Source organism: Trachypithecus francoisi, unplaced genomic scaffold (genome assembly GCF_009764315.1).
Source record: "Trachypithecus francoisi isolate TF-2019V2 unplaced genomic scaffold, Tfra_2.0 Lachesis_group0, whole genome shotgun sequence".
In the NCBI taxonomy this organism is placed as follows: Eukaryota; Metazoa; Chordata; class Mammalia; order Primates; family Cercopithecidae; genus Trachypithecus; species Trachypithecus francoisi.
Genome location: NW_022681453.1, coordinates 195,182,911 through 195,196,535, shown reverse-complemented (window position 1 = coordinate 195,196,535; position 13,625 = coordinate 195,182,911).

The window sequence follows — 13,625 nt, the reverse complement described above, 5'->3', positions numbered from 1 at the left end:
CCCTACTAAAAATACAAAAAATTAGCTGGGCATGGTGGCACATGTCTGTAATCCCAGCTACTCAGGAAGCTGAGACAGGATAATTGCTTGAACCTGAGAGGTAGAAGTTGCAGTGGGCTGAGATTGTGCCACTGCACTCCAGCCTGGGTGACAAGAGAGAGACTCTGTCTCAAACAAATTTAAAAAAAAAAAAAAAAAGAAAAGAAATGCAAATTCTTAGGCTCCACCCCAGACTTACTGAATCAGAAATTCTGGGGGTGGGACGCAGCAATCTGTGTTATCGTAAGTCCTACAGGTGAGTCTGCTGCATGCTGAAGTCTAAGGACCACTAGCTTGAGTAGAGATTGAAAGTTTGTGTCTCTAGCACAGAAAGACTTTTGCAACAACGAGTCTCGGGAGGTGTAAAGCAAGTAGAGAGGACTGCAGCTGTTTAGAGTAGTCCTAAGAAGATTCCACTTAGGAGAACTCAAGTGTCGGGGGCTGGGAAGCCCCAGCTGGCAGGGAGGGGTCCTACCTGGCGAGCCACCCCACAAGGGCCTGTGCTGGTCAAGGGTCTCCCAGAGGGTCTGCTGCGGGCAGGAGGAACACAGGTGTCCAGGACTAGCATTCTGACTGACAGGTGTCTCTAGTGTTTCTCTCCTGGGACCACTTGGCTGCCAGAGGAAGAGACTGATGGAGGCAGCAGGACAGGAGGAAGGCCTGTGGGAGGAGGGTGCCAGAGTGGGAAGGGAGCATGTGAGGAGAGTCTTGATGGTTAATGCCAATTACCTCTAGAAAATTACCAGGCTTTACAGACTCAAGAGCTACTACCCAAAAGATTGAAAACACTGCCTTAAAAAAAAATAAAAGAACCCACCCCAGGGAAGAGAGAGAGCGATTTAGAAAACTCCAGAGGCAAATAAGCTCAGACAAATCTGAGATTTATCTGGTTTCTGCTCCTAAGTCCTGTCTGAGAATCAGGCACCTAAGAGATGGGGCATTGTGTCCATCAGAGATGGTGGAGAGGCTGGGGGCGGTGACTCCCGCCTGTAATCCCAGCACTTTGGGAGGCCAAGGCAAGCAGATCACCTGAGGTCAGGAGTTCGAGACCAGACTGGCCAAGGTGGTGAAACTCTGTCTCTACTAAAAGTATAAAAATTAGCCAGGTGTGGTGGTGCACGCCTGTAATCCCAGCTACTCGGGAGGCTGAGGCAGGAGAATCGCTTGAACCTGGGAGGCGGAGGTTGCAGTGAGCCAAGATCACACCACTGCACTCCAGCCTGGGTGACAGAGCGAGACTATCTCAAAAATGAAAAGAGAAAGCGAAGAAAGCCATCATCTCTGGTGGTTTGCAAGTTTGATTTTAGCAGCAGAAACCTTAATGAAGATCTCAAGTGGAACTCTGAAATGGGAAAAACTTAAACACGTAAGAATTGAGGTGCTGTGGATAAATTAGGAGTCCAGTTCCCACCTCCTTATTCTTTTTGTCACTCAGGAACAATGACCACTTTTACACCCCGACCCCAACCCTAGCTCCCAGGATGCTGCTCCACAGAGGGCAGCTTGAAAAATGCCGAGGGTTAACCTCTCAGGCGCCTTGCTGGGCTGCTTTAGGGTCTAGGGTCACTCCCTCATAAAGTCAGCCTTCCCATTGCTGGCAGTTTGGATCTTCAGAAAGTTCTGTCTTGTCTTTTCTTTTCTTTTTTGGCTTGTCCGCCAGGCTAGAGTATGCAGGGGCACAATCCCGGCTCACTGCAACCTCTGCCTCCTGGGTTCAAGCGATTCTCCTGCCTCAGCCTCCCAAGTAGCTGGGACTACAGGCACCTGCCACCATGCCCTGCTAATTTTTGGAATTTTAGTAGAGATGGGGTTTTCACCATGTTGGCCAGGCTGGTCTCGAGCTCCTGACCTCAAGTGATCCGCCCGCCTTGGCCTCCCAAAGTGCTGAGATTACAGGCGTGAGCCACCGCGCCCGGCCAGAAAGTTCTGTCTTTTCTTGAGGTGAGAGCTGCTCCCTAAATTTCCAATCACTGTGCCTGGTTTTTCCCTCTAGAAGCACTAATACATTCTTCTACGTTGAAGATCTTTAAATAACTAAAGAGCTCTAAGAGCAATCTTCTAATTTTTGCCTTTTCCAGGCAAAAATCTCATCACTTCTTGCAAAGGATTTTCATGTGACATGGTCACTCTCTGTGGGACACACTCCAGTTTGTCAACATCTTTTAAAATGACACTCCTGGAAGAAAACAGGGCTCCAGACAGGATCTGATCAGGACAGTGTAAGATGCAGCCATTCCTTTCCCTGACCTGAGCATTTAACCTCAAGTAATGCAGCATAGGCTTCCATTAGCTTTCTGGGCAGTCAATCCGCAGTGTTCATACTGCATCTGCTGCCAGTTCGATGCCTCTGTCTGTGCCACGTTAATTGCTTTCAGGTTAACACTTTCCTGTCCTGTGCTCTTGCAGTTGGGATTTCTTCATGCAAGCTGTGGACTTTCCTTGTGTCTCCATAATGTCTCGTCCTGTTGGTGTTAGTCCAGTCACTCAACATATTATAAAATACAGATATTTTCTTTTTCTTTTTTTTTCTTTTGAGATGGAGTTTTGCTCTTGTTGCCCAGGCTGGAGTGCAGTGGTGCAGTCTTGGCTCACTGTAACCTCCACCTCCCAGGTTCAAGCAGTTCTCCTGCCTCAGCCTCCCGAGTAGCTGGGATTACAGGCAGGTGCCATCACACTGGCTAATTTTTGTATTTTTAGTAGAGACGGGGTTTTACCATGTTGACCAGGCTGGTCTTGAACTCTGTTGCCCAGGCTGGAGTGCAGTGGCTCGATCTCAGCCCACCGCAAGCTCTGCTTCCTGGGTTCACGCCCTTCTCCTGCCTCAGCCTCCCTAGTAGCTGGGACTACAGGCGTCCACCACCACACCCAGCTAATTTATTTTTATATTTTTAGTAGAGACGGGGTTTCACCACGTTAGCCTGGGTGGTCTCAATCTCCTGACCTCATCATCCGCCCGCCTCGGCCTCCCAAAGTGCTGGGATTACAGGCGTGAGCCACCGGGCCCGGCCTTGACTTCCTTTTTAGATTTTGCAGGAGGGAATGGATTGAGTGAAGGAGGAACCCCACATGGTCTACTCTATCTACACAGCATTTATGACCGTGTGATATTTTTCTTTTTCTTTTCTTTTTACCTATAGTTTCTTATTGGAAAAAGATATTTTTTTCTTGTTGACTGTTGCTCCCCGACGGAAATGTGAGCTCCACGAAAGAAAAGTCCTGGCTGCCTGGTCCTCCTCTGTATCCCTGTTACCTAGAGTAGTGCTTGGTACCTGTGAAGTGTGTCCGACATACTAGATCAATAATTAAAGAATGGTTCCATGTATGGCACAGACAACCTAACATTTTTAAAAGATTATTTTTAAAAAGGTAAATTCTGAGCAAGGCTCACTCTAGATGTGGAGGTAATCACATTTAAATTATAAGAAAAAATTGCAGCCAGGCGTGGTGGCTCACACCTGTAATCCCAACATTCTGGGAGGCCGAGGCAGGTGGTTCACTTGTGGTCAGGAGTTCAAGACCAGCCTTACCCTCCTCTAATCCCAGCTACTCAGCAGGCTGAGGCAGGAGAATCGCTTGAACCCGGGAGGCGAGGATTTCAGTGAGCTGAGATCGCTCCACTGCACTCCAGCCTGGGCAACACAGCGAGATACCGTCTCAAGAAAACAAACAAATAAACAAAGGATAAGAAATAGAAAAAGAAAAAATTATTAATATCCAGTGCCAAGCCAGAGCTACCTTTTGATAAATTAAAAAACAAATACTGCCCTCTGATGGTAGTAGTTTTTAAATTTTTAGTTCTAGCAGCAATAAACATCCTCATTTCCTGAATACCAAACTATGGCTGCCCACAGTGGCAGAGCCATTGGGAGTGACGTGAAGATGCAGGATGTGCTTTGCCATCTGTATCCAGGATGATTCCCTCAGCTACCACCCACTACACACCCACACACCCGCACACACACCACACACACGCACACCCCACACCCCACACACCCCTGCACACCTGCACACCGACACACACCACACACACGCACACCCCACACCCCTGCACACCCGCACACCCACACACCCCACACACCCGCACACCTGCACACCCCACACACCTGCACACCCACACACCTCCCACACCCGCACACCCCACACACATGCACACGCCACACACATGCACATCTGCACACCCCACACACCCGCACACCCACACACCCTGCACACCCACACACCCCACACACATGCACCTGCACACCCCACACACCTGCACACCCTACACACCCACACACCTCCAACACCCACACACCCCTGCACACCCACACACCCCCCACACGCACACCCACACACCCTACACACCCACACCACACCTCCAACACCCACACACCCCTACACACCCGCACACCCACACATCCCCCACACACGCACACCCACACACCCCTGCACAGCCGCACACCCACACACCCTACACACCCACACCACATCTCCAGCACTCACCCACACACCCCTGCACAGCCGCACACCCACACACCCCACACACACGCACACCCGCACACACCTGCACACACACACACACACACCCTACACACCCACACCACACCTCCAACACCCACACACCCCTGCACACCCACACACCCCACACACCCGCACACCAACGCACCCCCCACACACGCACAACTGCACAGCCGCACACCCCCACACACACGCACACCCACACATCACACACCCCTGCACATCCGCACACCCACACACCCCACACACCCACACACTACACACCCACACACCACACACACCCATACACCCACCTACTCCACACCTACACGCCCACACTACACAGCCACACACCACACAGCCGCACACCCCACACCCCACACCCCACACCCACACACCCACACACCCCACACCCCACACCCACACACCCACGCACCCACACACATCCCACCTCCACACACCCATGCACCCACACACCCACACACCCCACACCCACACACCCACATACACACCCCACGCCCACACACCCACACACCCCACACCCACACACCCACATACCCACACACCCCACGCCCACACACCCACACCCACCCCACAGCCCCCACATACCCACATACCCACACATCCCACACCCACACACCCACATACCCACACACCCCACGCCCACACACCCACACAACCCACACACCCACACCCACACACCCCACACCCACACACCCCACCTTCCAACTACATTGCAATTCTCTCAGCTACCACCCACACACCCACACACCCCACACCCACATACCCCACACCCTACACACCCACGCACCCACACACCCCACACCCACACACCCACCACACCCACACACCCCACACACCCACACCCACACACCCCACACACACCCCACACCTACACACCCCAACCTTCCAACTACATTGCAATTCTCTCAGCTACCACCCACACACCCCATACCCACACACCCACGCACCCCACACCCCACACTCACACACTCCACACCCACACACCCCACACCCACACGCCCCACACACCCACATACCCACATACCCCACACGCCCACACACCCCACACACCCCACCCTTCCAATTACATTGCAGTTCTCTCAGCTATCACTCACACACCCCAACCTTCCAACTAGGTTGCAATTCTCTTAGCTATCACCCACACACCCCACCCTTCCAACTAGGTTGCAGTTCTTTTAGCTACTACCCATGCACCCCAACCTTCCAACTAGGTTGCAATTCTCTTAGCTATCACCCACACACCCCAACCTTCCAACTAGGTTGCAATTCTCTTAGCTACCACCCACACACCCCACCCTTCCAACTAGGTTGCAATTCTCTTAGCTACTACCCACGCACCCCAACCTTCCAACTAGATTGCTGCTCCTGGCCTCTTTTTTATTTTTTTTTTCTGTTTTTTTTTTGAGACAGAGTTTCACTCTGTCACCCAGGTTGAAGTGCAGTGGCCCAATCTTGGCTCGCTGCAAACTCCGCCTCCCGAATTCAAGTGCTTCTCCTGCCTCAGCCTCCTGAGTAGCTGGGATTACAGGGGCGCACCACAATGCCCGGTTAATTTTGTATTTTTAGTAGAGATGGGGTTTCACCATGTTGGTCAGGCTGGTCTCGAACTCCTGACTTCAGATGATCCACTCACCTCAGCTTCCCAAAGTGCTGGGATTACAGGCGTGAGCCACCGCACCTGGCCCTAGCCTCTCTTATATAGGAATTCTAGAACCCCACTGATTAACTTGGCAGTGCTAGTGTAGGCCTGTCCAGACGCAGTGTCAGGAAGATAGTGACACAGCTTGCTTACTTGTGCGAGCTGGGATCCAGAGGCAGGTAACCCCTAACATGGCAATTGTTCTTTATTCTGTCTGACTTCTCAATTTGACCTCTTCTTTTTTTTTTTGCCTCCAATTTGCTGCTCTTTCCTGCTTCCATTCTACCTGTCAGCTCCTCTCATAGGTAGAAATGTGGAAAATGTAAAATATGTTAGTCTGTTGCATCAAAAGCATACCCCAAAAGGGGGGCTGGGTGTGGTATCTCATGCCTGTAATCTCAGCACTTTGGGAGACCAAAGCAGGCGGATTACCTGAGCTCAGGAGTTTGAGACCAGCCTGGCCAACATGGTGAAACGCCATTTCTACTAAAAATACAAAAATTAGCTGGGCTTGGTGGTGCGTGCCTGTAGTCCCAGCTATTTGGGAGGCTGAGGCAGGAGAATCACTTGAACCTGGGAGGTGGAAGTTGCAGTGAGCTGAGATTGTGCCACTGCACTCCAGCCTGGGCAACAGAGTGAGACTCTGCCTCAAAAAACAAACCAAAAAAACAAAAGCATCCAAGCATGCCCCAAAAGGCTAAAATGTATTTTAAAATTTATTATTTATTTATTTTTGAGACAAGGTGTTGCTCTGTCACCCAGGCTGGAGTGCAATGACTCAATCTCAGTTCCCTGCAGCCTCTACTTCCCAGGCTCAAGCGATCCTCCCACCTCAGCCTCTCTAGTAGCTGAGCCCACAGGTGCACACCATCACATCCAGCTAATTTTTTTGTATTTTTGGCAGAGATGAGGTCTCACTTTTTGCCCAGGCTGGTCTTGAACTCCTGGACTCACTTGATCCTCCTGCCTCAACCTCCCAAAGTGTTGGGACTACAGGCGTTAGGCACTGCAGCTGGCCCTAAAAAGATATTCATCTCTTTATCATACAGACTATCAGTGCCAAAGTATAATTTTCAAAATTCAAAAAAAAAATAATTCTCGGCTGGGCGCGGTGGCTCAAGCCTGTAATCCCAGCACTTTGGGAGGCCGAGACGGGCGGATCACAAGGTCAGGAGATCGAGACCATCCTGGCTAACATGGTGAAACCCCGTCTCTACTAAAAAATACAAAAAAATAGCCGGGCGAGGTGGCGGGCGCCTGTAGTCCCAGCTACTCGGGAGGCTGAGGCAGGAGAATGGCCTGAATTCGGGAGGCGGAGCTTGCAGTGAGCTGAGATCCGGCCACTGCACTCCAGCCCGAGCGACAGAGCGAGACTCCGTCTCAAAAAAAAAAAAAAAAAAAAAAATTCTCATATAAATAGAAAATGAATCCATGTTTAAGACTTATTAACCCATTGGTGAAGTAGACCAGTAAGATGTAAAGCTAGTTCAAAGAGTATTTACAGGCATTCACAAAAGGAAGTTAAAATAAGACGGTTAGTTTAGATATAAAAGTGGTTAATGGACTGGACACAGTGGCTCACGACTGTAATCTTTTGGGAGGCAGAGGCGGGTGGATCACTTTAGGTTAGGAGTTCGAGACCAGGCTGGCCAACATAGTGAAATCCTGTCTGTACTAAAAATACAAAAATTAGCGGTCGTGGTGGTGCACACTTGTAATCCCAGCTACTTGGGAGGCTGAGGCGGAAGGATCACTTGAGTCCAGGAGACAGAGGCTGCAGTGGGCTGGCATCCGGCCACTGCACTGTATTCTGGGCAACGGAGTGAGATGCTGTCTCAAGGGGGAAATGCCCTCTAGTGAAATGAACTATAACTTTCACAGTTATCTTTTTTACTGGGCAGAAATCTTCAAGTTAATATGTAGCTGCACCATGTCTAGGCTCTAATCAAACAGTCAACAGCAAAGTCAAACAGTTACATTGTTCTAGCAAATTAAATAACCCTTGTGCAAGCTTTTAAATAATGCCCCAGTATGAGCTTGAAAAGACATGTGGCCCTGATTTTTGCCTTATTGTAAGTTTTGGATAGTTTGGGATCGTTAACACAAGTTTATGTATTCTTCAACCTCTTCCCTTCTCCTATTAGTCTTTCCCTGTTTTGGAGTGTGTTAGTCCTTCTCAAATTAAACAGTGGACATGCAAAACATAAAATGTAAATCTCTCGAAACTTCTTTTGTTACTAGTTGACAACTCTAATTTCAAGGTGGGGAGAAAAAAGGAAAAGTAAGGGAAGAGATTAAAAGTTTTGAGTCAGGCTGGGCGCGGTAGCTCATGCCGGTAATCCCAGCACTTTGGGAGGCCGAGGAGGGCAGATCACGCGGTCAAGATATCAAGACCATCCTAACCAGCTAATTTTTTGTATTTTTGGTAGAGATGGGGTTTCTCCATGGTGGTCAGGCTGGTCTCCTGACCTCAGGTGATCCCCTCGCCTCGGCCTCCCAAAGTGCTGGGATTACAGGCGTGAGCCACCGCGCCCCGCCTCACCTTCCTAATCTTTTATCACTTCTCTCCTCTGTACTTTTTCTTTCCTTTTTCCTAAACATCTACTATAATTCCATCTTTTTATATTTTCTTCTTCAAATTGTTGGTGCAGTTGCCAAAACCATAGTAAGCATTTTGTACCCACCCAAGTGACATTAGGATCTGGCTGATTTTATTCTCCCTTTTGCCACTCATCAATGTTTCCAGGATCTTTCAACATTTGAGCTGTTGCTCCTTTAGACTCCTTGATTTCCTGTACTTCTGTCTCTATCTTTCTTGGTTTGGAACGTGCAGAGGCCGGATCTCATTAGCACCAGGGCTTCTAAACTTCCGAGATCTCTTAACTCAGCATTCCCCTTCTCTGACCCAATTGCCTTATCTGTTTTCTCCCAAGCAAACCTGACACAACTTGCTAAATCTGTCCTGGTGCAATGAGTCAGTCCCTATCATTTTACTCACTGCCTCCTGGCTCTACAGGACTCTATCCAGCTTTAGATTCCAAGGTCCACTGCTTTGCGCTGCCCTTGCCAGTTTCCTGGCCTTCCTCAATCCCTTATGCCTGCTCTGCTCTGTATCAATCTCTTCCCAGAGGTCTCTGGGCCTATTCTTGAGACACAGTTGGTCCATATTGTGTCCAGAGATGGAAGAGCCTAATGGAAAAGGCTTATTCTCTTGTTAACGGAATTTTTTGCTGCAAGAAATAGAAAAATACCAATTTGAATTGTTTTTTATTTAATTAAATTAATTAATTAATTTATTTATTTGGACGGAGTCTTACTCTGTCTCCATGCTGGAGTGCAATGGTGCGATCTGGGCTCACTACGACCTCCGCCTCCCAGGTTCAAGCAATTCTCCTGCCTCAGCCTCCTGAGTAGGTGGGACTACAGGCATGCTGCAATATGCCCAGCCAATTTTTGTATTTTTAGTAGAGATGGGGTTTCACCATGTTGGCCAAGCTGGTCTCGAAGTCTTGACCTAAGGTGATCCGCCTGCCTTGGCCTCCCAAAGTGCTGGGATTACAGGTGTGATCCACTGTGTCTGGCCTAAATTTTAAAATGTGAAATTTGACTGGTTGCAGTGGCTCACGCCTGTAATCCCAGCACTTTGGGAGGCCGAGGTGGGCAGGTCACAAGGTCAGGAGTTCCAGACCAACCAGGCCAACATGGTGAAATCCCGTCCCTACTAAAAATACAAAAATTTCCGGGCGTGGCGGTGGGCGCCTATAATCCCAGCTACTCGGGAGGCTGAGGCAGGAGAATTGCTTGAACCTGGGAGGCGGAGGTTGCAGTGAGCTGAGATCGTACTACTGCACTCCAGCCTGGGCGACAGAGCAAGACTCCATCTCAGTCAATCAATCAATCAATCAATCAATCAAATGGGAAATTTGTTATTTTATATTACAAGGTAGGGCAGCCTCCATGTGCAGTGTATCAGGGTTCTGTATCCTTCTTTCTGTGATTCTCTTTGTTCTGCCATCATTAATAATGACTGTCATCCTCAGCTGGCAACAAAACGACCACAGTATTTCCTGATACCACATTGAGACACAATCACGTCTAGAGAAGAAGAGGGGCCTTTTCTTTTCTCCCACAAATATAGAACACCTTTCTACCACTGATCTCAGCCAGAAGGCAGAGAAGAAATTTAGAACATCTTTCTCACAAGTCCTTATAGACGCTTTCACATCTCATTGGTCAGAACCAGGTAATGGGCCCATCTCTGAACAAATCATAGACAATGGAATGGGATCACTGGTATTTCTTTATGATTCATTTTTAAATTTTATTCTTTCTTTCTTTATTTTTTTGAGACAGAGTTTCACTCTTGTCACCCAGGCTGGAGTGCAATGGCACGATCTTGGCTCACTGCATCCTCAGTCTCCCGGGTTCAAGCGATTCTCCTGCCTCAGCCTCCTGAGTATCTGGGATTACAGGCACCCGCCACCACACCCGGCTAATTTTGTATTTTTAGTAGAGACGGGGTTTCTCCATGTTGGCCAGGCTGGTCTCGAACTCCCAACCTCAGGTGATCTGCCCACCTCAGCCTCCCAAAGTGCTGGGATTATAGGCTTGAGCCACCGCACCCGGCCTATTCTTTCTTTTAGAGACAGGGTCATTCTGTCACCCAGGCTGGAGTGCAGTGGCATCATCATAGCTCACTGCAGCCTTGAACTCCTGGCTCAAGCAATTCCTCCTTCCCCAGCCTCCCAAATAGTTGAAACTACAGGTATGCACTACCATGCCTGGCTAATTTTTTAAAATTTCTGTAGAGATGGACGGGGGACACCCTCACTATGTTGCCCAGGCTGGTCTTGAACTCCAGGCCTCAAGCAGTCCTCTCACTTTGGTTTCTCAAAGTGCTGGGATTACAGGCATGAGCATACTATACTCAGATTTGTTTAGATCAGTCAGGATTTGCCTCTGGATCTGAGACTTGTGTGGGAGGCTTATACTTGAACAACAAAATTGGACTTCTGCAGGTAATAAAGGAGATTAAGGATGCTGAGTAGGTAATCAGCAGTATCTGCTATAGTGTGAAATGGTGGACCATTGAGAGGAAGACTTTATAAACACTTTTGAGCTTGAAGGTCACTAATTTAACCATTAACAGTCTCTTGTAAATTTGACCATGGGTTCTTTTGTTAGTTTGTCGGTTGTTTTTTCAGGGGAGATGGTGAGGATGGGGGAGATTCTTTTTAATTTGTACGTCCTGGCCAGGTGCAGTGGCTCACGCCCGGAATCCCAGCACTTTGGGAGGCCGAGGTGGGCGGATCACAAGGTCAGGAGTTTGAGATCAGCCTGACTAGCATGGTGAAACCACGTCTCTATTAAAAATACAGAATTAGCTGGGTGCGGTGGCTCATGCCTGGAATCCCAGCACTTTGGGAGGCCCAGGCAGGCAAATCACCTGAGGTTAGGAGTTCGATACCAGCCTGACCAACATGGTGAAACCACATCTCTACTAAAACACAAAAATTAGCCAGGCATGTCGGCGGGTGCCTGTAATCAATCCCAGCTACTTGGGAGGCTGAGGCAGGAGAATCACTGAACCTGGGAGGTGGTGGTTGCAATGAGCCAAGATCTCACCACTGTACTCCAGCCTGGGCGACAAAGTTAGATTCTATCTCAAAAAAAAAAAAAAAAAAAAAAGGCCGGGCGCGGTGGCTCAAGCCTGTAATCCCAGCACTTTGGGAGGCCGAGACGGGCGGATCACGAGGTCAGGAGATCGAGACCATCCTGGCTAACATGATGAAACCCCATCTCTACTAAAAAATACAAAAAACTAGCTGGGCGAGGTGGCAGGCGCCTGTAGTCCCAGCTACTCGGGAGGCTGAGGCAGGAGAATGGCATAAACCCGGGAGGCAGAGCTTGCAGTGAGCTGAGATCCGGCCACTGCACTCCAGCCTGGGTGACAGAGTGAGACTCCATCTCAAAAAAAACAAAAACAAAAACAAATTGTAACTCCTGGATTATCCATTTTTGTTTCACACCCCCAGAATATACTTTCTCCATCTATGTTGAACATATCCAACCTTAGCCTTCCATCTGAAAAAAGGTCCTCTGCTCACCTGCTCTTTTCACCCTAACTACTCCCTCTCTCCTATGCTTCTTCCCATCTCGCTCTAATCCCATGGCTCTGCTTGCACCATTTAGGGGAAAACAGAAATCGTTTAACCTCAACCAGCTCTTCGCATCATAAACTGACCTGACCATAACTATGTAAGTCTTTTGTCTTGTTCTTCCTTCTCCTTGAAAGCTGTTTGTTTCCAGACATCCTGGGGAGTTTCCACAGAGTAAATACTCAAAAGTGTTTACTGAATAAATGCATTTATTCTGTCTCTTCTCCAGCCTTTTTCGACCTCCACCTTTGTGTGGGCGCAGGGAAGTTTTACATGTATATTTGGTCCCCCTTGCTCAGTCTTAAAACAACGGTCTGCAGACATTTGTTTCCTATTTTTTAACAGCTTTATCGAGACATAATTTATATAGCTCAACATATGCCATAACATTTACCTGTTTTTAAGTGCACAAATCAATTACAGTTAATTTATAGAATTGTGAAAACAAGATACAATCCAGTTTTAAAGTGTTTGCATCAACTCCCAAAATATCTCCCATCCCCACCTGCAGTTCCCATCCTCAGCCCCAGGCAGCCATAATCAATTCCCATCCTCAGCCGCAGGCAGCCATAATCAATTCCCATCCTCAGCCCCAGGCAGCCATAATCAATTCCCATCCTCAGCCCCAAGCAGCCATAATCAATTCCCATCCTCAGCCGCAGGCAGCCATAATCAATTCCCATCCTCAGCCCCAGGCAGCCATAATCAATTCCCATCCTCAGCCGCAGGCAGCCTAATCAATTCCATCCTCAGCCCCAGGCAGCCATAATCAATTCCCATCCTCAGCCGCAGGCAGCCATAATGAATTCCCATCCTCAGCCCCAGGCAGCCATAATCAATTCCCATCCTCAGCCCCAGGCAGCCATCATCTTCTTTCTGTCTCTATAGAGCTGCCTTAAAAAAAAATATTTCGGCCGGGCGCGGTGGCTCAAGCCTGTAATCCCAGCACTTTGGGAGGCCGAGACGGGCGGATCACGAGGTCAGGAGATCGAGACCATCCTGGCGAACACAGTGAAACCCCGTCTCTACTAAAAATACAAAAAACTAGCCGGGCGAGGTGGCGGGCGCCTGTAGTCCCAGCTACTCGGGAGGCTGAGGCAGGAGAATGGCGTAAACCCGGGAGGCGGAGCTTGCAGTGAGCTGAGATCCGGCCACTGCACTGCAGCCTGGGCGACAGAGCGAGACTCGTCTCAAAAAGAAAAAAAAAAACACAAATTGCGAAGTGTGCTGCAGATGATAATAACATCATTAAAAGGTAACTATTTGATACATATGGGAATTTAGTATAT